We start from the raw sequence: 23,324 nt of genomic DNA on the forward strand, positions 1-23,324 counted from the left end.
CTGCTCCATCAGACAGGGGGGAGGGGGGGGGGGCTAAGTCTGTAGAACGGGGTCACAATGGCTTCATGTTTCCAAACCTGCCGGACCACCGCAGGCTAACATCAGACTACCAGAACAGCTGTTTTCAGACGGAGCTCCTCACTCGGCCTCGACTAGGATGAAAGGAAGCGAAAGTTTCCGATTGCAAGGAAATTGCTCCAAGATGAAAGACGTGGGGATGTTTAAATGGAGGAACAGATGAGTTTTCAAGTAGTGAATGTTTTTTTGGGTCGCAAAGTTTAGTCAAAAATAGTGCCGCTTGGAGGGGACATGTGGCTTCACGAGGCATCAAGCTTCATTTTCACTAAAACAAGGGATTGAACATGTTTGGCCAAATGTGCTGTTAATTAACAGAGAATTGCTTGGATTAGCTCTAAATATTTTTTTTATTTTATATGAGGCAAACCAGATTTTTTTTCTCCCCTAATCCATCCCAGAGAAAGTGTTTTCCTGGATCGATTTTATTCTTTTTATTTGCTTCTTATGTTTGATCAAATTCAAATGCATCATGAAAAAAATCGTCTTAACAGCCGTATATTTTCAAAGTGGTCTTTAGCTTCTTTGTAGGGTTTAGAAAACACCCCCCCCCCCATCTCTTCCAGCCCCAAAGCCCCTTGGCCTGAATACAGCTGAATACTAACGCAACAGAAATGTCAAAATTTCCATGTTGTCACACACATAGAGGGACAGACGGGCACTGGCTGAATATCAGGGGCATGTGTTTGAAGTGTTTCTCCCCAGAGAAAGTTGGCCCTCACGCTATCTTCCTTTTTCTCTATGTGAAGATACCAGCAGAGTGAAGAGGGCCCAGTGAAGCAAGAAATAAATATACATATTGGATTACCGCGCCGCAGGTGGATGTCTTAAGCCTACATTTACGGCCTAAACATTGAAAGGATTGCTTTGATTTACATCCTGAACATGAAAAAAACAAAACATATGATTAGAGCAATTCCTTCAAGTGTGTGCATCTCCATGCTAAGCCTTGAATAAATGCTTGTTCAGGGTTGCTTTCAGAGACTATAAGGAAGCCCAGTACAAGTAGATCAATCACTTTAAAAAAGAAAACTAGGTGCAAAGAAATGACATGCCAGTGTTTGAATATTATCTTTCTCTCTGAAACAGAATACCATAAAGATAGCAAAGAGAATGCTCTCTGTATCCTGAGATACAAAGCGACGTGATCAAGACTTTTGGCTGCAACAATGAGGAATCCTTTTTCGGGAGCCTCAGAGGATTTGAAAATTGAGCAAAGACAACACACCATGAAATGCCATCGCATCAAGCAAGCCCTGTGCAACGACCAAAACACAAAATGTCCCGTCTTACTTTAATTCACCATAAAATGATTTTCCTCCCCGCCTCTCTGAAGATGCTCCACTGAGGTTAGCAGCCATGGTTCCGCAAATCTTCATTAGGCATAAATACAAAACCAGAGCGATTTATGGGCATCGGCCACCTTTTGGCCCATCAATTAGAATGCATAGTTCATTCCGTTGCAGTAATGGAATTGCACCACTGTTGTAGTGGCAACCTTCAATAGCTGCAGCTCCCCTAATGAACCAGGCCCCTTTCATCCTGGACATGCCCTGCACCTGCATCAATAGTTTAATGATTTCTCCGTCTTCAAAGTGTGGACACACTGCATCCAGGCTTTGCAATTTTTGCTTCACATTCATTAAGCCCGCCTTACACCTATCAAGAACCTTCTTTCTGTTCTGGCCTCACATGTTTCTGAAACTTGAGAAGATGTGCTTTCTGAGGTGCATACAAATAGAGACGAGGATGACGCAACGCATTTTGAAATTGTGCATTTTGTTGCACAATACATTTTAGCCATAAAAGCAGAAACGCATCCCTTCAAACTTTAAGGAAAAGTATCATTTATTCTGACGTTCAAGTAAAGGCAACCACACCTTTTATTAGCTTAGCTTGTGTATCAAAATAGCCAATAAATGTCTAATAAATGTGATTTGTTAGCTTGTCAGCACCGTTCTCTTTAGTTGTCAGATAAATAGAGGTGATGCCAAAGAGGCTGAAGGGAAGGAATGGAAGATGGAGCGTTTCTGAGCAGCCAATGATGAATGACATTGCGGAGGGTTTGATTAGCTTTTTATCTGCTCACGGGACTCTTGGGGATGAGCTGAGATTGATGAGCTGTACTGCACTGACACGGTGTTGTTTATTTGGACGCTGCATACTTGGCTGAAGTGCAGCCTCCCTCAGAACGATGTGAAGGAGAGGCTACCCTCTCTGCCTTTGTCCTTTATGTGAGATAGTTTTGTGTAGCCATTAAGTAGACTCTTTATAGCCAAGCCATGTCAACATCTCCATCCTATAACCATTTCAATTTTAATGAGGTAAAACGTGCGTCTGTTTTGTGGGTTAATTTCAGTGTGCTGACCCAGAAAGGGCATGGGAGGGTGTCAGTGATGCACACACACGATGTAATAATCCCCAAATCAATGCACAAGAACCATATTGATTGTCTGCATTAAGTACCGCCATGTAGGCCTACAAGTGTTATCTCTGCTGCCATAAGCGGAAGCACTCAAACCAAGCAATAGCTTTTCATTAAGGTTCAAGGTCACCTTGAGAAATTCTATCTTAATGGAAAGAAAAAAAAACATCTAGTTGATGTATAATTGGATGCTGACTAAAAGCAGGTTATTCTACAGAAGTGACATGCAGGTATATACCACAGGGATTATGAACACATTAAAGCTTATTTACAGTGTGCTAGAAATAACTGGAAGGTAATCACATATGAAAAACAATCTTGTCTTAGATGTCTCATTGGAATTGAAAACCCACTGTTGAATAATAATGAATACTTCTTATGTTATTTTGATAGAATTCTTTAACTCTGCAGAATCATAAATACAGATACACATTTAATTATTATACAAGCATAGCTTATATTAATTCCATGACCTTTTAAAACTCAGCACAAAGACATGCATGGCTAATATGAACAAACATGCACTTCCTGATGACGTTGAATAGTTTGTGTAAATAAATTCATGATAGATATTGAGTAATGTTAAATTCCAATGCTAGGACATGTAAAGAGTCATCATTCACATGATTCATGCCAAACAAAAACAGGACATTTATCATGAAAAGTTGTGATGCTCTGTTTGACTCTCAGGTCGATCACAGATGCTTATGAAATCCACTGCAATCTGGAGTTACTGTGAACAGACACAAACTGACAGCTGACTCATGAAAGATCCCTCAGAAGGCTGAACGTGCACTGGGAGTTCCACTTATCAAATATTATTCGTTGGGACAGCTGGTGCTTCTTTTCAGATTTTTGATGCGTAAATAAAATACACAGGACGTGTACTTAGCGACATCACTGGTTGAGTACTAAATTTCTTTTGTCGTCGTTAAAAAATGTTTAAACTCTAGGCTTGTTCGTGCATCTTTTAACAGTTTAAATAACAAATTGCAACAACATTGCAGTTTTAAACTAAGCAATATGGCAGAACAACACTCCACCCTATGCCTGATTGCAGTCGCTCAATATCCATTTCCCCACTTAGAGCTAATACTCTGTATTGAGAAGCAGGCAGACATGTTCCAAACAGAAGCCATTGCTAAATAGGCATGCCTAATAAAGCCAGGTTTAACTAAAATGGATATGTCTGAAACTGTTTGGGTAATCGACATTGATAAAAGTATGTGCAAATCTCATATCACTATATCACCTTGTAGATTTTTAGAATAGAAAACAAAGAGCAAATGTGCTGGTGAAATGGATATGGATTGCTATCGTCAACAAAGTTCAACAAACAAACACACACAGGAGTAACTGATCACTTTTAATACTGAACAGAAGTTTTCACTTGCGTACTGAAAATGTAGATAGACCAGGGTGCATGAATCTGTCAAAAAGCAGATGTGCTCCAGTCTTCAAACTTTATTTCTAAATGATCATGAACAAAAGGCTGGTGTCAGGTTTTATGATCAAAATAGTAATTTCTAGGACATTTCTTACCAAATATGGCAATTTTTTGGTCACAAGATTGCAGGAAGGCAATCTAACTGTGCAAGTGTTTACTCCAGTTAAGTTGGCAGCGACATTGTAAACCTCCAGAGTCTAAGGCCTGTGGGCGAGATTAAGCAAAGCCCCAGACTAGCAGTTTTGAAGGAGTGAATTTGGACACTCTTGTTATCGTTGGTTCATGGTCCAACCAGTCATGTTTATTACACCCTTATTATGGTTATCAGTCATGCTGAGAATGCCTTAAGCTGCATCATGGATGGCTTTTCAGCTTTGTGGGAGTCATATCCCCCCCTGCCCAACAGATGGGCACACCAGTCATCTTCCCAATTTGAAATCCTGCTTTGAAATTGGCTTAGTAAAAATTACCATTGTGCCCACAAAGTACACCTAAAGCCTGTTATTTTACTGGAACAGCATAACTGCTGTATTGGCCAGTACATGATTAAACCAAGTTAAAATGCCGCTTGACTTAAAATGCACTAAATTCTTCTATAATGTTACATGGTCAAGCTATATACAGCCGGTGCATTGTGCGTGAAGTTGAAAATATTTACCCTCTAAGTCTAGACAGCAGCTGTGTTTAACCATCTGAAGTCCATGGCTAACATCGGATCCTTTGTACAGACAAACAGCCTATCAACAACTCCAGAAATGTCTCCCGGAAACTTCCCTCATAACATCTGAAGACCAGAGATTCTTTTTTCAGTCTTGTTTTAGTCATTGGGTACTACTTCTTGCGTCTCCCCTTCATCTCATCTGTAACAGTGTTGAGTCAGGCATTATGTTGCAGTTCACTTTTAAGCACCCTTATGATTTGTCTAAGTATGTGCCCAAATCAGTTGACAAAACCCGAATAAGAAGAAAGCTACACGGTGTTTTAACTCAACCTTTTTAGTTGAAAAGATGAAAACACGTTTCTTCTAGGCCTGAGGTCTGTTTGATGCACTGTTATAAGCACCAAAGAGAGCTGTGTAACCCACTTTTAATTTTCTAAGGTATTCTCTATGGCAGAAAACCAGAATATATAGAAAATCTGGGCTTGAAAAGAAGGTTAGCATGGTGTGTAAACCCACCTAAGTGGTTGGATGGGACATTGCAAACAACCCATTTTTAAATCTAATCCCCCAAAGCTGCTCTTGAGGTTTGTTCATTGTGCTATAGCTGGACTCCTTGGCATATAATATAATAACATGATATAATATTCATTAGATCACATGCTGTCAACAAACTCTTGGATAACGACACTGTTAATAATTGAAAAGGGCACTAGCTTCAATGCAAAGAAACAGAACGGGTGGATGCATGACCTCGTAATTGGGCAGATCTTTGTGATTTGTTTCTCTTTGACTGACTGTAGAACTTAATAAGGGCTTTTGAAGTGGTCCAAATTGTCATGAATCAGAAATAGTCACATTTTCCTCACCGCTAATCCAATCTCTGAGGATGAAGGAACGGCATCAGAAGAATATATTAATCAGTCCAAGGAGACTTCCATATACAAAGAATCTTCAAACACTTAAGAGACCGCTGGTTGTTTCTATGATGGCTGCCCAGACCTGTCAACATCACTCACCCTCAACATCCTCTGTGGTGTCCATTTGACTCCTGGGGAAGAAAAGAGAAGGACATTGGGCCAGGGGGGGGGGGAAGAGATGCCAGAGATCGGTGGTGCCTCCAGTTTGCCACAGGCAAGAGCTTCCTCCTCCACCAAGCCCCCCTACCCTTCTTTGGGCTCCAAAAGCAGCAGTAAAAAGGTCAAAGCATCCTCTGCTGCCTGCCGCGTTATTTGCCCTTTCTGCTCGCCAAGATCCCCCATTGACCTCCACTCAGATTCCCTCCCTCCCACCCTTTTTTTTTTGGCTGAACTCGATGGCACCCCTGCAGATGAGATTCAAGCTGTGTTCATGCATCGGTCGCTACCTTTCAAACAACTATGGACACCCTAGCTTTTTTTTTTCTATTTCAAATAGCAAATCAATTCCTTTGACTGGTATTGAGATTATATAATCTATTAATGGACGATAGAAAATTGACAAATTACCTCTAAAAGCAGTACTAATATTGAGTCCTGTTTTCATTAGGCATGCCAACCTGCACTTTCATGTCTATTCCATCCTCGTATGCAAAGTCTTTTTTCAGGTTATGATATTAACACAGGGACTCCACTCTGATTTATATGAAATGGTTTCTATCAAGGGAAGAAAGGGAAAATAACCCTACTTACAGCTCTTGGACGAAACATGGCAGAGTGCTTTTGGATTTTTTTATTTAACTTTAGATGAGAAAAGAAATACTTCACTAATTTTAATAAAATCACCACAATTGGAGTAATTTCAGAACAATGTCTTTGGTTTACTTTGTCGTGTAAGATGTCATCTTAACTCAGCACATGATCACAGAGGGGGAGAAGAGCAAGACATATTTAGAAACTTGCATACAACATAATAAATATGCATCAAAATAGACAACTTTCAACATGATACATCTTTGGAGAAGGATATGAATACACTTAAAGCCTGTTTATTTTACTGGAACAGCATAACCACTGTATCAGCCAGTACAAGATTAAACCAAGTTAAAATCTCCCTTGAATTGAAATACATTAAATTCTCCCTCAAATTCAGAAGGATATTAAAAAATCAGATGCTATAAGGCACACTCAGGAAAATACTAAAATATCATGTTGCTCCTTGGATATTTAATCTACCAGCAATCATAGCACTGTATTGAATGGTGACTGAGATACTGTAGCCCCACCTACAGTAGGGGAACATACAGTGTCCATCTATGTTAAAGACCCACAGAACAGGAGAGGAGGAGGGGAAGCGCGTTGTGGCTTGATGTTTTGTTTTAGGTCGGCATGTTTCTGCTCCTCCACTCTGTAATTAAACATGCAACTGGCACACAGCATGTTATTTATACTGTGCTGGAGCGTGTTGCCCAACTGCCATGGATCTTCTGATTGGAGCAACTGCTTTTCTAGGTCAGACAGTGGATCACATGCACAGACAAATATTCTCTTTCTCTCTCACATACACGACCAAATGCTTCCACTGAGGAAGGTGATGTGCATTACTCGCCTGGTTGCTCCTCTTCCTCCTAAATCTAAATATAAACATGACTCACTGCGAGTGATGGCACTTGCACTGACTCAAGATGGCGACATACCTTCAGTGGTTCTTTCCCAATTCTGACAGGGACTCCTCCCTCCATCAGCAGTCTTTCTTTCTAATTAATCCGAGTTTTCCTATTTGTTCCAGCCTGTCAGGTAAAGACTGATAAGTACTGTTTCTTGGGAATAATCTATATGTAACAAATGTGGCAGTGCCAGCTGTTGTGCGCTGCTCAGTGGCCCCCAGGGGTGCTAATCAGGTGGGTGCTCATCTGGCGGCTGCAGAGGCAGGAAGACACTTGGCTCTGCCCTATTGCCTTCCTCTTTCTTTGCCTCCGTCTCTCCCTATCTCGCCGTCTCCTGGGTGTGTTTGTCCTCGGACTTGAGTTGCTGAAAGGGAAGCAGAGGAGAATCACACCAGTGGATCAGTTTGTTCCTGGGCAGCACTTAGCTTGATTCTCCGGGAACCGGAGCAATTAGGCTCCACAGCAGGGAGCGCAGTACAGCTTAAGTCATGCCTAGACAATAACAATCTGTAGGTAGATTTTTTTTTTTAAATTTTCATGCTCTTAGCTGTACAGATCTTGTCACGTGCTTGAACTGTAACACAGTGACTGTAGCTCTGACTGATGGGCCTGCTCTACTACCTGGATGCAACCAAGTACAGTAAATGGACAGCATCTTGTAGGAGCAGTAGGAGGAACAGTTTGGCAGTATTTTAATCTTGACAATTGAGGTCAGAATGTATGTAGGCTGTGTCTGGTTGAATTACTGTTCTCGCGTCATTTGGCTGAGCGAGTATCATCTCGAGGAGGAGTCAGTGTTTAAAGTGTTTAAACTCCTTGCTGTTCTCCTAAATGTACACTTCTAATGGTGCGGGTCCTAGCTCTGTACTTTCCCTGTATATGTGGTGGCGATGGTAAATATTTCTGTTAAAGGAAAAGCAGTATACAGTATATTCTTTGTACTGTCATAATGCTTCCCTGCATATAGAAATAATGTGAAGAGGCACATTGCGTTAGCTCCGGGATGACTTAGACATGAAACTGGCTCCTGTTTAAAGCCGCCTAGTTTGACCTCCTTTCAGTCTCACCTGCTGGTGTGACTGCCAGCTTTGTCATAGTATCGATCATCTCAGCTCCACCAAGTACGCCTCATTGGTCATCGTTCCAACCTTGGACATTTTCTTATTTTCGGCTCCTCCATCACCACCGTCCATCACATTTCCTCTCAACCCATCCCTCCCCTCTGCTTCTCAGAGCAAAAAGGAGATAAAAGAAGTGTTAGATTTTATTTGGTCTGTCTGTATTTCGAGAATGACGGAAGATTTCCCTGGATACTGGAAAAAAAAAAGAATCTGACCTGTTTTTGCTTTTCCTGTAGAGACCCTTTGGTCACATCGTACGCTGTGGACTGTGTGGGTGAGGTCTGGTCGTTTTCAATCTAAGCAGGCTGTGGACACTGAAGGCCAACCGCCTGAGGAAACCAAACCTTTTGAAATGCACTCTGTCACTTTACATTTCCAACCTTAAATGAACATTTCAGGCTGCAAAGCGAGGGACACAAGAGAACATTAGCTGCTACTTAAAGCAGACAGCCTCAGGCTCATATTTAGTTCAGCGGTGACCAGCAGTTTGGGAAGCTTTAAAAGTTTGTCTTCTGAATACGCTGTCACGTATCCGCCTTTCCGACACAGTACTTCTAATATGAATTGATCTTGAAGATTAATTTAGAATATTGTGTTTCCTTATCACTGTCTCAGTGTTGTTTGCCTTGCCTTTACGTAAAGAAGGAAAATAAAAAAAGGGATATTAGTTGATCTTTATCCCTTCGGTTAGGAGAGTTTGGCACCATTTGTTCTTCGGCCTTGTGTGTGACGTTGCCCATGAGGAGAATGCTTCTCTTATAAGGCCAATTTTGTGCTTGGTAAGATTTGTCCTTTGATTTATTTATTTTTTTTTTCATTTTCTTTGTTGCCAACCAATGTGTCCCAGTGCATTCACCGTGCAGTCACTGTAAAGCACGATAATGTAAAAAGGTGATTGACATGAAGTCTGAAATGAAAATGTAACAGTTCGGTTTGTTCAAAACCTGCCAGCAGTGACTCAGGCTTATCTACGTCTACACTGAACGTAAGTGGTTGGAAAAAAAAACAACACCTCAAACCACACATCTCTGCTTTAAGCTAAGACGTTTCTATGGTATTTCACCCATCTGACGTGTTTGCTGCTGATGCATTCTGCACATTCTGAATGTCCCGCAAGCCTTCTCCAACAAACTGATGAATATGAATTTATTTCGGGTACATGCCGCGTCTTCGCAATCTCCCCCTGCCTCTTCTCAACTGTACCCTCCTCACATCTTTTCAGTGCTGTAGCAGTGCAATCTTCACATGCTAATATCCGAGGAGGTGGGTCGGCAGTTGATGTGGCCAACTTGGGAACATAAATTACATTTGCATGCGCTTGCAGGGGATCCGGGGCTCAGTGGGAGCACTGAGGCAGGAATAACAGGGCAGGAAAAGAGGGGCTTGATTGCAGGCCTCCTATTTGTTGTTCAAAATATTCAATGTTCCCACTCAGGACAACTGACTCTGGGGTTACTATACTGTTACTGTTCTCAAACGTACATAAGGAACAAATGACTCAGTTGTTTATGTTCCCCGTTCAGTCGTGACTTTTTCTACCCTCATTAATTTATTCACCCTTAGAATGACCATACCACCCCTATACTTGCCTCCCTCCGCTGGCTGCCTGTTGGGATCAGCGCCCTCATATTTAAAACATTTCTTGATTCTCGGTTTTGTTGTCACATACACACACACACACATGTCGCAGCAGTTCTGTCCAGCGCGGACTAGTTCACATGATGCAACGGTCCATCCTTACGTAACACACGCGCGTCTCTGCTGGAACTGGAGCAGAAAAATCACACGAGCCAATCACAGGACTCCCCTTTGCACACTCTGAAGGCTCATCACCTTTTTAAAATAAGATCGTCTTTTTACATATGCAGAGAGCATAACCAGAAGAGTAATTGCGCTTCTGAAGAAATGGCTGGTTAAGTTTTCATTAGGCAATAATTAGCAATCAATATATAATTTACCCAGAGAGGGGTCTGTTATGGCACTTGTAATTGCTTCTTACAATATATGAAATGCAAATGGAATAGGATCGGCTCAGAAGTTGTGGGATGAGACTGAGCATTGAAACAATAGAGCCTTTTGTTTACAAAGGCACTGATAATGAACGCAGTGTGGCACTGGGAAATTACATTCCTCATTTTGGCGTTTCCTTTTGGACAAAGTTCTAATTAAAAGGGCAAATTGAGAATCGTCGAGTGAACGGATTGACTGACTTTCATTTCACGATATAAAGCCTTTTCTAACTTCCAAATTAGCATTCCAATATACAAGTAATCATCTTGACCTGTATTGAACATTATGCCTGTTTATCCAATAAGAAACATGTTTACTGTAATGTATGTATATCTGCTGTTATTGTGATTATCTTGGCATAATCCACAGCAGCTGGCGATTAATTTCTGTCACATATGAGCTGCATTAAACTTTCATATAGGTCTCAACTAAAACATATCAGCATATGGAGCATTTTTCTGTAATATATATTGATCAGTGCCAGCTTTTGGCTGGGACTCAGGTCTGCTCAGAGTCACTTAGTTACTTTCTTAATGGGTTTTATCACATGAAAGGACAAACACAAAAGAGAGACCGAGGCTGGAATTAAGCTGCTGCTCAGATCAGCATCAAGAGCTGTAAGTGGCACTGTGGCAGCAAAAAAAAAAAAAAAAATCTGAATGGGGGATGTGATTTGAATAATTGTTTAAAGAAAATGATTAAAGGAAAAATAGACTCTGTTTGAGAAAGACTGGGGAGAACGCTCACAAAATAAGGCTAAGTTTTAATGACATTTTACAGTTAAAATTCCTTTGTTGTGTCAGCATTAGTTACACAGAACTTAAAACAATAGGATAGGATAAGATAATCCTTTTCATCTCGCAAGCTGAGAAATTTACAATGACATGCTGATGACATGAGACTTCACTTGATGTCATTTTGAACAGGTTCGGGTTAATTCACTTATCACTGGTAAGGCTCTGGTTGCAGGTGAAGGTCAAATTTAACATTTAATATCTTTAATGTGTTTTTTACTTGCTTCGTCAAAACTCCTAGTAGAAGGTGCATTTATGCAAATTAAGTTAAAAGAGGGCGAAAAAAAGCAGATTTAACTTTAGCCTTGACGACCTCACTGGGGTAAAGTATTCTCGATGATGAATGCTGCCTTACACGACTACTCAGCGATTGAATAGGTTGCTGATTAGACTGTCAACAAAGACTGAACTTAACTACACTGGATACTCCTCGTTTCACCAGGTTTGATTAGCTTTAAAGTTCACAAATCCTTGTATTCAATTAGGTGCTTTCATTTTATGATCAAGAAAAAAAACAAAAAACAATAGGTCAAATTAGCATGTTTTTTTCATGCCGGGGCTGCATGGGGCTCATTATTCAGAAAGTTTCTTTTAATGGTTTTATTTGTCCTCCCAATCCAACCTTTTACATCTGCTCAGATCATAACAGCAGAACTCGCTGATGCAACCCACACTAATACACATCCACTCCGCCTCATGCGGATGGGGGCTGCATTAATTGTTAATTAGGTGTAATGGACATGAGCCCCTTCTGCCTGAACAAAACAACTGATTAGGGAGATAAAGCTGCATCACAAAGTGTCAATGATGGCGTAGCCATCAATCAGAAGGACCGGACGTAACTTCTTTATTCTGCTCCCTCGAGTGAAGTTAGCCCTTAGCTAACCTGTTAACCACCAGGAGGTAATATACCTGACACCTTCAGTGCAGTGCAGACCATCAGACATGTCCTGTCATAGCTTAAATTACATTCTTAGAGACTTTGTTAACTTTGATTGCATTCCATTATAACCTGTAAGTGCACCGACCCCCTTCTTCTATATTCCAGAGCTCTTTTCTTTTCAAAGAAAAGCTTCAAAAGAACGAGATGTTTAACAAACCCCAGCTGACACTTTCACAGATCTTGGCTTTTGTCTTTCAGTTTGACACCACGGATGCTCTTTCTGACTTCTTAATGAAACATAAAAGGTCGTTAAAGGTTCAGAAAGCTTGAATTATAGAATACTGAATATGCCATTATGAGCACAGCATGCACAATGCTGGCTTCGCCTCTGTTTGCCAGTGGAGCTTGAATGGAGTTAGTAAAGCATTTAGACTATTATTCATCAAGGTGAACCATTATCTCTTTCATAGTTTTGATTTCCATTCTGTGGCAGTCAGTATTACCATATCTATCACACTGTTTTATGTGTTAATATATAAGTAAAATCCAGGATGTAAAGATGATCTAAATCTGGGACTTATTTATTTTTAGATCCCACTTTGTTTGGCATGCTCAGCTGTGGTCTGTGTCTTTAACAAGATCGGGTTTACTCTGATATAGCCGTCATTTGTTTTGGTTGCAGAAAAGCAGCACACTGGGTCACAATTTAGTTGTTGACCATTGTTGACCTCCTTCACTGCAGAATAAAGCAGTTACCATGGTATTTTTGACAGTGGCAACGTGTTGGTACTGCTGCCAAAGTATTAGTGCAATTTAGACAGTCTTTCCTTGAGGTGCAGAAGCTTGATCACTAATTACTATCTGAGATTGTAACATGGGAACGGATCAAAGTAACCAAAATGTTGACATCTTCGAAAGTCTGAGTGTGTCGTGGAAAAAGTATTCCAAAGGAGACGATAGCCAATATTTTCTGATCCAATTTGAAACAACTTTGGATCCAAATTTAACGTTTGACAATCCTTGTGAAAACTCTCCATGAGTCAATGGCTTTGGAAACAGCCCTTCTGTAGTTGTACTTCAGTCATATTATTCTTTTTATTTTCACTGAAGAATACTCAGAGCAGTGCTGTGCTGCCACACTGACTGCATTTACTACAATTACAATTATTCCTTAAGCATCAAACACAAAGTTGAGCATTGTGAAGCCAAGCAATCTTCTCCTGTTGACGTTGTAGTCCTGGCTCATTGTGCAGCTACTTCTTGTGTCCAATCTTTGGATTCTCCTGCGCAGTGGTCCGTCATTTCTCGATACTATGGGAAACAGTCTGTGCTCAGTCTCCACCGAGGTTTACGGTATCGTCTACAGCGAGACTAATTCAATTCTTCCGTCCTTCTCTGCCAGCTGCACGTCTCAGTCAAACCATGCTCTCATCAAACAAACCTGATTTAAACAGTCTAATCCATGCGCCGGCTACTGGATGATGTGTGTTTCTGAGTGTGCGTGTGTGTCGGTGTGTTTTCTTTTTGTCCTCGTAGCCTGACGAACAAGAGGATCTTCGTTTATCCATTTAAAATCTGTCAGCGGGCCAAAAATACACATGTAGGGCACTCGGGGCCAAAGACAGTTACGTCCATGATGACATTACCCTTGTAGTTTGTGACTCTGCAAACATGTTGCTTTTCAGTGCAAGAGGGGAGAGGAAAAGTCTGTGGCATTTGCAACAAACTCTCGACTTGACAGCTGACCTACTTTTGTGAAAGGGAAGAGATTCGGAATATGGGAGTGGAGTGAGATGAGAATAAATGAATATTTTCTTAGCTTTTAGTCAATGCTGAACCCTCCTTGTGTTCCTTGGCCTGTGACAGAGGAGCTGTTCTATACTGATGATGGAGTCATAATGGCTGTGTAGATCATTTGCCTTTCTAGTGGAAGATTGAGAGTTTGCATATCGTCACATTTGATAAGAAAAAAAAGAGTAATCAGTAATAATCTCATCTCTAAAAAGCCTGACAGGCTCCTCTAATATTCCACTAATAAAAAGGTGGAACCAGTTCTCGATCCCCCTCCTCACTTCTCTAACAGAACTGATTTAAGCAAACGTTTTGTATCAGTATATTTTACTCTGAAGTCTCTTCTCACAGCTGACCTTCATATAGAGTATTGCTCATAGCTAACGAGTCTCATAGAAGAGACCATTCTGCTCATCTGAATAATGATAATATCAAATGGCTGAATGGTAATGACTAAAACTTGCACTTGGCAGCTTCCCCACATTTAAATTGCTTCTGTTGTGTGTGTGCAGCCACATGCATGCACTGAAGGTGGAGCGGAGAAATAAATGTTGGCAGGGACACAATGAGGTGTAATGGCCGGGGGGGTAAAAAAAACAAAAACCCAACAAATTTCATGGGAGCTCATTAGACGGGCCACTTCAAAGATTTCTAAAGAACGAATTGGCGAGAAGGATGAGGGCAAACTATGATTTTTCTCTTTTGCGAAAAACTCGGCACTCAATAAGAAACCAATAGAAAGCAATGAACCGGTTATAGATGGGATAGATGCACTTCAGATCAAATCCATTAGTGCAGTAAAAAAAGGCAACATGCTCTCAAAAAGTTACTGGTTCTTTTCTCAGTTGCCACCTCGAATTGAAAAGAATAACTAAGCAGCATTGTCAGCAGAATACATATGAATAGGGTTGAGTTTATGAGTGTGTGCATGAATATCCGTGATAGAGGCTGATTTGTGCTTATCATAAGGTCACAGTCACTCAATTCAAACCCTAATACCGAGATTTTCTACACTAACACTTCAGTTGTCCAGTCCAGCTTTTTTATTTCCATTTCTCAGGTTTTTTTTTTTTTTTTTGCTCTCCTTTTGAACTCATTTCACATAAAATGGAGGAAAAAAAAACCCAATTTCAGTCAGTAAAGTAGTGCCTGTGATAGAGCAATACACTCTGCTGTTCTGGATAGTGAACTATAAAAACATTCATGAGCAGCCCTCATTCCATGGTTTTAGAAAATCCAGCCGTGTGTGTTTCTTATTTACTCCGTGATGGTCTTTTTTGTTGAATGATGTCGTATATTTCCTCTATGATATTTTTTTATCAGCTTTACTGTAGATAAATAGCAGGAAATGTTCATACGGTAATGTCAGCCACATAACTCTTGCTCTTTATGACAAGTGAGTTTAGACTTCTCTTTCTCGAACCTGGAATTTGGAATTTCCTCTGATACTCAGCAACATGATTGCAGAAATCCATCTCGAACACAGACATACGTTCCTCTTCCACCTCCAGAGACACAGAGACAAGGGCACAGTGTAGATAGAATTTGAGGAGCAAGAGTGAGGTATTACTTTTACTTAAACTGCATAAGTCAAGATGAAAAAAAACTTCACCCATGGATTTTTGGCAAAGGATTACAGAAAATGTAGAAAGTCTGTCCATAACACTCCTGAGAGGGACTTTTAGAAGGGATCATCTGTGGCTCCCCCTGTGGGCAAAGTGGTACCTCTTATTTTCCACCCTGTTACTTGACGATTAAACGAATCCAAAAAAGAATAATTTAGCATGTAGGAAGGATGACTGGCTGTGTTAGCACTGACGCACTGCCATAGTTTCAATGGATGCTCTGATTTCCTGTAAAGCCGCATGAAATAAAATGTGCACATTTTTTACTGTTTTTGATTATTTTCTTCACTTGTATTTGACTGGATATCTTGTCTGAATTTATATTTGATTTGCTTTGATGTTAACCATGGCTAAGTAGCATACTTGATCAATACATTTGGGGCAGTATGTCAAATGTTGCTGGCATTTGTTTTCAAACTGTCCATAAAGTGATCTAATTGCCTCTGAGCAGAACTTTAGCTTAATGCATCCCTTCTCACCGACTCCCAGCGAGACACACTAATGAGTGTTGCCTAGCAACGGTTAAAACAGGCCTGGTAAAGTCAGCCTTGGCAAGAAAACTCCTGCTCAGTGAGATCTTTTTCTCTTTCTCTTCTCAACTTGATATTCATGTGCCATCTGCACGCAGAAACAATGCCCGTTCTCACAGTGACATCAGAAAGGTGGTCCGCTTATGCCAAGGCGTAATTACTTTCCATTCTTAATTATACCATCTTGAAGCTCTATTGTGATGCACTAAAATGAGTGGTGGAGGGGAAGATGGGGATTTATCTCTTTCTGTTCCACAATACCTCTCTGACAGGCCAGAAAAGGATATATATGTTTAGAAATGAACAAAACAATTTAGCACTTTACAAAATGGTTATCTCTGAAATGATAGTCCGTAACACCTCATCACCAAACATTCAAAACCCTCTCATCACTGAGTAACGATTTCCGCAGAGATCCGTCAGCGCGGACGAGCCAAATAAGAATCAATTTAGCATCAATTGCGGTGCTGAATGTTTGCTTTGCACCTGCTGAAGCCAAATAATGCACTTTGATTGCATGATTATCCAGTGTAGAGTGCAGACTCTGAGAGCTGTCATTCAGTTTGATTGTGTTCCATGAGAGGAGGGCGAGTTCAAAGAGCATCCGATCCACTTTCGAGATTAGCTTATATGAATCCATCATCAGCAATCAGGTTCAGTGTGCTGTCCTGCAGTCCTGACTGTGCAGTAGTGTATCACCTTAACTAAGACAGATCATCCCATATGGAATCGTCTTATGGATCCAGATGTAATCCTAAGAGCATTGCCTTAAACGGCTTATCCACACTGGCTAAGACTTGAGACGCTCTATTTCAAATTACCAAGAGTTTGATCGATGTTGGGCACGAAGGAGGCTCATTCTAACCAGCGAGTTGACCGCTGAGCCTGACAGTACGCCGCACACAGTCATGGTTGTCTCCTTCAATCAAACGTGTGAGGCTTCAACTTATGCAAAGTCTTCTTGCCTTTCAACTCCATCATTAAGACGGCCTCCTGTGTTTCAGGTGGAATAATGGATGCAAAAGCAGTGCTCGTGATGTTTCTTTTCCTCCTCTCACGCTGTGGTCGGTCTGCCTCTGTGTGTCATTTTGTGACAGGTACAAACACACTTTGCCTGGTTGCCTTTGCGACATTTATTATCTTCCCAGCTATAAAGGAAACTGAAGTTTGGAAAGATAAAACATTTACAGGGGTTTCTCCCTCATAAATACCTTCAGCCCCAACAAATAAAAAGAACCAAGCAAAAAGAGAGACGTCCAACAGACTTACAAAACAATAAATAAAATGCTCATTATATAATCAAACAATATGAACAAACTGTGGTTTGGGAAGCTGCTCTCCGCACCTGTAGAGTTGCATGATCATGTAATCTCAAACCCTAGTTTACAGTCTTCATCTATATAGCATAATGTCAAATGTTGTAAAAGAAACGGAAAAAAAAAACCCACCCTCCTGCGATCCGTATTAGACTCTTACTTTTTCATATTGCAGGGCAATAACCTCAAATCTCCACACGTATACAAAGCAAATAACACCTCTGATGTGAGGCACACTCGATAAATGCAAAGGGGAAAGGCTTCATCATTCAAGGGCAAAGCAGCAGAGAGGCAGGGCTCTGCCAATGCTGCGTCATCATCATGCAGGGAGGCCATCTGAATGATATTATGCCGTCTGATTTGAGCGCCAGCTTCAAGGGCATTTACTCTTCCCAGATGGCTATTGAAGTTCCTCGAAGCGCTCAACCAGACCAAATAAAGTAACTCATTTATTCAAGGAAAAACCTTCCACATTAGGTATTCTACTCTTAATGGTTTAACTTCATTTGCTTAATGCTGCATGCTCTCATTTGCTTAATTCAGCCAGGTTTTGAGTTGTGCTTGTGATGAGGACTCTGTGGCTCCAAGGTAATCACCATTTTCTGTTTCTGTCAGAGAAAAACTTCCAGGAAGTGGCTTTTCTTTTTTCTTTTTTGCCGTTAGGTCAATCTGGGCCCTTGTGACCAATCAAAGAATGGGCACACTTCAGATCATGATTGGGAACTTTTTTTCTGAATAGATTTGAGTTCTTGAGAGTTCAATTTATCCACAGTTTTCCATCCACTCGGAGAAGTGCACATGCAAAGAGTTCAGTGGTTTGAGAAATGAACATGTTTGCCAAAGAATAATCAAAATGACAAGACATTTTTATTTGTTTACATTCTTACAATGAAATCAAAGCCCAATACCGGCTTTGCTTCTTGTGTATGTTCCTGTCACTTATTCCTTTTTCATTTGCATGCAATTTTGATTGTTTCCTTCGCACATTCAGCCAAGTAAATGGCCAATTTATTCGTAAATGTCATACAATTTAGTCCAATGACAAAGCGACATCTCAGGCTGCATAATTAGCAGTCACATCATACCAGGATTCTCCTTTCTTTTCCATCCCCTCCTCAGCATCTGTAGTGGAGTGATTATCAAACGTTTTGATGTCAAGAGAGAGAAATGTTGACTGACAGGCCCGGCCAGGCTGGAGCAACAGATCATACAGTAACTGACAGCAGAGACCCATCTGTTCTCCTTTGCGCAAAAAAAAACAAACAAAGCAAACAAAACATTCAATTATTTCTCCAAGACTGATTCAGAGGAGGATGGATGTGCAGAAAGTAGTCCGGATAGGTCAATTTTTTCGCCGTTCAGAACAATGTAGCGCACATCTTTTTGGCCTTCTTTGTGTCAGTTCGGTGTTTTACGTTTAAATTTACTTCAATTGTACTTGTTAATCGTATTTGTGGAGGAAAATGATATTTCAACAACAATACAAACGACTATGATATGAAAAGCCTATCATCCATGGCTCGGTTAGTCGAGTCCATCGTGTCTTTACTGGAAGGTTGGGTCCGGGTTTGTCCTTGGGCCAGGCACTTAACCCCAAGTTGCTCCCGATAACTGGATTAGATGGACTGTTTACATAGCATGAATCAATAGGAAGGTGTGATCTGTAGTCCAGATAGTAGTAATCCATTATTTCCCATCATTTGATTTTACCTGACTATCCATAACAACCAAGACAGCAGAAGGGAAACAGAATTTTACAGAGTCGAGTTTCTTTTCTGAAGACAAGATGAGAACTCCAGATTCCACCTTGTCACGTACAAAAACAATCACTCAAGTAGGATATGTAAACAGCTCCCAAACAAGGGAGGATACCAGACGGTGTCATACGGCAGACTCATTACATCCCACAAAAATACAAGTGCCCCTGTGTAAAGGTTTGGCACAACTGAGATGCATTCATCTTTTGGCTATTTGCTTACAGCCTGGTTGCTTTCCTTCTGCCAAAGTTTTTTTTTGTGAGCCAAATTCAAGTGGGCCTCAGACTAGCTGTTGTCAAGGCTGCCTGTCTGGTGGGGAAGGAAGAAACCAACCTCAAAGGAAACAATGGAGGTGGCTCCATCCAGCCTTCAAAACTATGAAACACAGGATGGCATGAGATCTAGAGAATGATGAAGGCTCTTCCTTCCCCGAGGTAATATCTCTATTCCGGATATTGGCTTTGCGTCTCTGCCGCTAAACAGAGAGGCCACCATTGTTCCTTAAACATTAGTCCCCTCAGCTTCTTATTAAATAGATGTGGAGATCTAAACACCAATATGAGCCTTAGTTTAATATTGTTTTCTCTCTTCTTCTTTTTTTCTCGAGTGTTATCCCTCCTATTGCTTTTGAGTATTGCAGTGTTGTGCGCACTGGAGAATATTTGATTTGTCTCAGAGGGACGAGATAAATTGATGCAATGGTCAGTTGTTTATCTCAGTGTTTGAATCTAAGAAGTGAAAATATATATTGCTATATAAAAATATATATTGCTCATCTTTCCAGAATAATGGTTATGGTATTTATAGTAGTATTTATAAGTGAATTATCTGTACCTGCATACATTTTGTGACAGTATAATTACAGATGTTACAGTCTTTTGGCCTCCATGCTTTAAACAGACATTGTTTATTATTATTATGATACTGACCTACATCGCCTACTGTTTAGCCCTGTAATCATTAGCTCATTGAGCCAAAGGCGCCATTGTCTTTGTTGGCAACCTTTGACCCTGTTGATTCAACGAAGAGGCCTGAAAGCTGCGCAGTCATCGTGCAAATACAAAGCTCCTTCATATGAACACTTTGGCCACTGTGTTGTTGAGCAGACTGATTGCTTTTGTCCTCAGACCAGCGATGAAACCCCTGCTAAAGATGTTCGAGCTTACCTCATGCAAGCTCTCGGGGGGGGGGGGGGGGGGGGCAGGCCAGCATAGCACAGCTTAGCACAGCTTCTTTTCAAGAGTGAGAGAAAAGGGGTTCCTTGAATATCACAATGAAGCACACAGCCACAGGGTGAGCCGGCGTATCTGAGGAGCCAAAACACGTATGACATTTAGCTGTGGGGCCTCGATTTCTAACTGCTAAGTGTAAAAAGTTAATTCTGGCTCCCTTCAGAGTAAAAATAGAGCCACCTTTAGGCCACGTTCACCCACCTTATTTGGTGTGAGTGGACCGTTATCCCCTGGCATTTAAAATGTATTTTCGGAGCATATATCTCAATGGACAGATGGTTTGGTGTTTGTTTTTCAAACCCACATGACTTGTTGCTCATTCATTGAACACCTTTTCAGTAAAAGCACAGAGTTGACTTTCAAAGCCCTCCTGCTGTCTCCTGGTAAATATCAGCCTTTAATTAGCGGCTGTTTGTATCTTGTCACGCCATCATCTTTTGTGAAGACAGCCCGCCTGCTTTTGCTCCTGAAGTTCCACAATTAGCAGTTAATGGACAAAACGTTCCGTGTCCTCTCGCTCTCTGTCCGTCCTTTTTCTTTTCATCATGAGAGATGATTGGTTAACATTTTAAAATGTTGCTATCCACATTACCATGCCAGGGTTATTTTTTGTTGAAGTAATGCCTATTGCAGAACTTTCATGATTCGTGGTTCACATTTCTGCTGATGTACATTTTCTACCCCCTGACATGGTGTGATATTGGTCGCCCCACTTGCATCTAATTAAGAAGGGTAACACCTCACCTCTCTGCAGGTCTCTGGCTTCATTACTTTAAAATACTCAGAGATTTTTCTTTAACAGCAGTATACTTGCAAGTGCCAATTAAGAAACACTATGAACCCAGTTGACATGCTGGAGATGGACTTGTCAAGGCGTGTGACCTTTGACCAGTAGATTGAATATTATGGATTTAGTCAACGAAGTTATTGTAGATAATGGTGGCTTACACCTTATGCTGTTTCCATAAAATGTACATAACTTTCAATCTGTTGTATTTCTACCATCTCAGTCCATCACATTATTAAACCATCATAGACCTTGTGAAAAAAAAGCCCTCGCAATCAGGCTTCACTTGTGAGTATTTGTAGTGGGAGGTATAAATAGTGGCCATGACTTTCATCTGATTCATATAGCTTGTTTGTCCTCTGAACCCATTAAAGTGGCTCAACATATGTTTATGTTTTGCTGCTTTGTGGCGTGCCATCTGCTGCCTGCAAATTAGACCACCAATTTCTGTCACCAATTATTCCAACACTTCTTAACATTTTTCAAAAAAAGGATAGAGGTTGGGTTAGGGACAAAAAAACCTAACACATTGAGACCCCACAATGACTGATTTTAAGCTGAATAATCCCCGCTCAATTTCATGATACCGGTGCTCCAAGTCTCTCAAGCGGGGTCCCATATTAACACCCACCACACACCAAAGCTTCTCTCTCCTGCTCCTCTGCAGTCTGCATGTCGGAGAGCTGACACACACCTACATACAGGACACTGATGCACACACACAGGAACGCTGATTACTTCTGGTGCAACAGAACACAGTCTGTGACTCTTACAGAGTCTTAATGGTTGGGAACGCACTTGATCCGCTCTCACTGCGTCTGAGTGTTTGATAGATTGTTAGAGAATGATTGATAGAAACGATGTGATGTGTTGTGCATTGTTTGTGGAATAATTAATGATAATTTTTCTCTCTCTCCTCTTGACTTTTATTTGTAATACTTGTTGTATTGCAATACTTCAGAAGTGCAATGTAAATTGAATTGCTGCTCAAGAATGGTGATAAAATCGATTTGTGAAAAAAGCACATTGTCTGATCGGCTGATTCCCCAGTGTCAATAAACACGCCTTAATAACATCCATAACATCATGTTAATTTTATTGTTGTAATTGTTGCTTTGCTGTTTTTATCTTTGCATTGTAAGGTGACCTTGAACATTTTGAAATAAATAAAATGCATCAGTATTAATATTATTATTTGGAAATGGTGCGACATTTGGATTAAAAATGTGTCTTGCAGATATACAGATGTAATTGAATGGATAAAAAGGGCCCTCGAACGTATGGCTTTCATTGTGAAAGGACAAGTTATTTATCCTCCCACCTCTGTGGAGTATCAGCCTACTTGTTTCACTTAATAGTGGACTGAACAGTTTTAATTAAAAGCTACTGGTTAACCACCGTTAAAGTCCCGCCTTCAGGCGTGCGTCCTTGTTATTTAATCCCTTTAGCTGATAATTTGAAGCTAATACTGGACATCGACCCACTAATTTCATTTTCCTGCAGCCTCTTTCATACATCTTCATAGACTCATTTGACACATTTTATTACACCATGGCTGAATATGCTGATGGAGTCACTCGTTTCATATGAAGTTGTCTTATTGGCTTTTCATGTGATTCTTTAAGGAAGTGAATCTGCCAAAAAAAATTGTTTGACGGCACTGACGTTACAATTTTTCTTTTCAGTGAACTGACGTTTGGAAAGAGAGCAACAGGAGGAAAACTCTCCAACTGAGAATATCGTAAGTGTCTACCTGTTTGACTTTATCACATGTCCTTTGCATGTCATGGATATGGTAAAAAGAATCCCTTTTACAGAGGGTTTTTGGGATCAAATTCCAATTTTCCCAAAATTGTGTAAGTTGTTAAAGCAACCTAATGACATTTACCAAAAAGGACATCCTACCCTGCTGTTCTTCTGTGACGCATATGCACGCACACACGCACATACACACAACCACTATATCAATCAAATCAGTACATCCAAGTGGGAGTCAGGATGCCTGATGGCCTCTGGTCTCATTTGAGATGCAGACATTGTCCTGTTGCTTCCTTTAATGAGATCTGGAGGCGTGCAATCTAATATTCACCACTGAGCCTCCAACATGGCCTCTGAGCCTGTAGCCCAGAAAGCTGTGTGCTAATTCAATGGACTGAAGTCAGCTGTGGTCAAAGGGACTGGAGTGGCTATTCAGTCAAGAGGATGCGAGGCATTAGCCTTTTCTTTACATGTTGTTCAAATAATCTTCTTTTGGGTTCCTTTGTTTTAGTAAAATTTACCAAAATAAGA

General features: G+C 40.7%; 1 protein-coding gene across 6 annotated transcripts in view; it reads left to right on the top strand.

Moving 5' to 3' along the window:
* syt1a (synaptotagmin Ia) overlaps positions 1-23,324 on the top strand; it is a 139,608-nt gene that overhangs the window by 14,101 nt on the left and 102,183 nt on the right. For 5 of the 6 annotated variants that reach the window (XM_079334818.1, XM_079334817.1, XM_079334822.1 and 2 more), the window contains one exon: positions 22,721-22,776. The exons of the other annotated variant lie outside the window; for it this stretch is intronic. The gene's annotated coding sequence lies outside the window, so the exon portion shown is untranslated. The remainder of the gene's footprint in view (positions 1-22,720; positions 22,777-23,324) is intronic. 6 annotated transcript variants of the gene reach the window in all.

This window comes from Symphodus melops (assembly GCF_947650265.1).
Source record: "Symphodus melops genome assembly, chromosome: 22".
NCBI classification, from domain to species: Eukaryota; Metazoa; Chordata; class Actinopteri; order Labriformes; family Labridae; genus Symphodus; species Symphodus melops.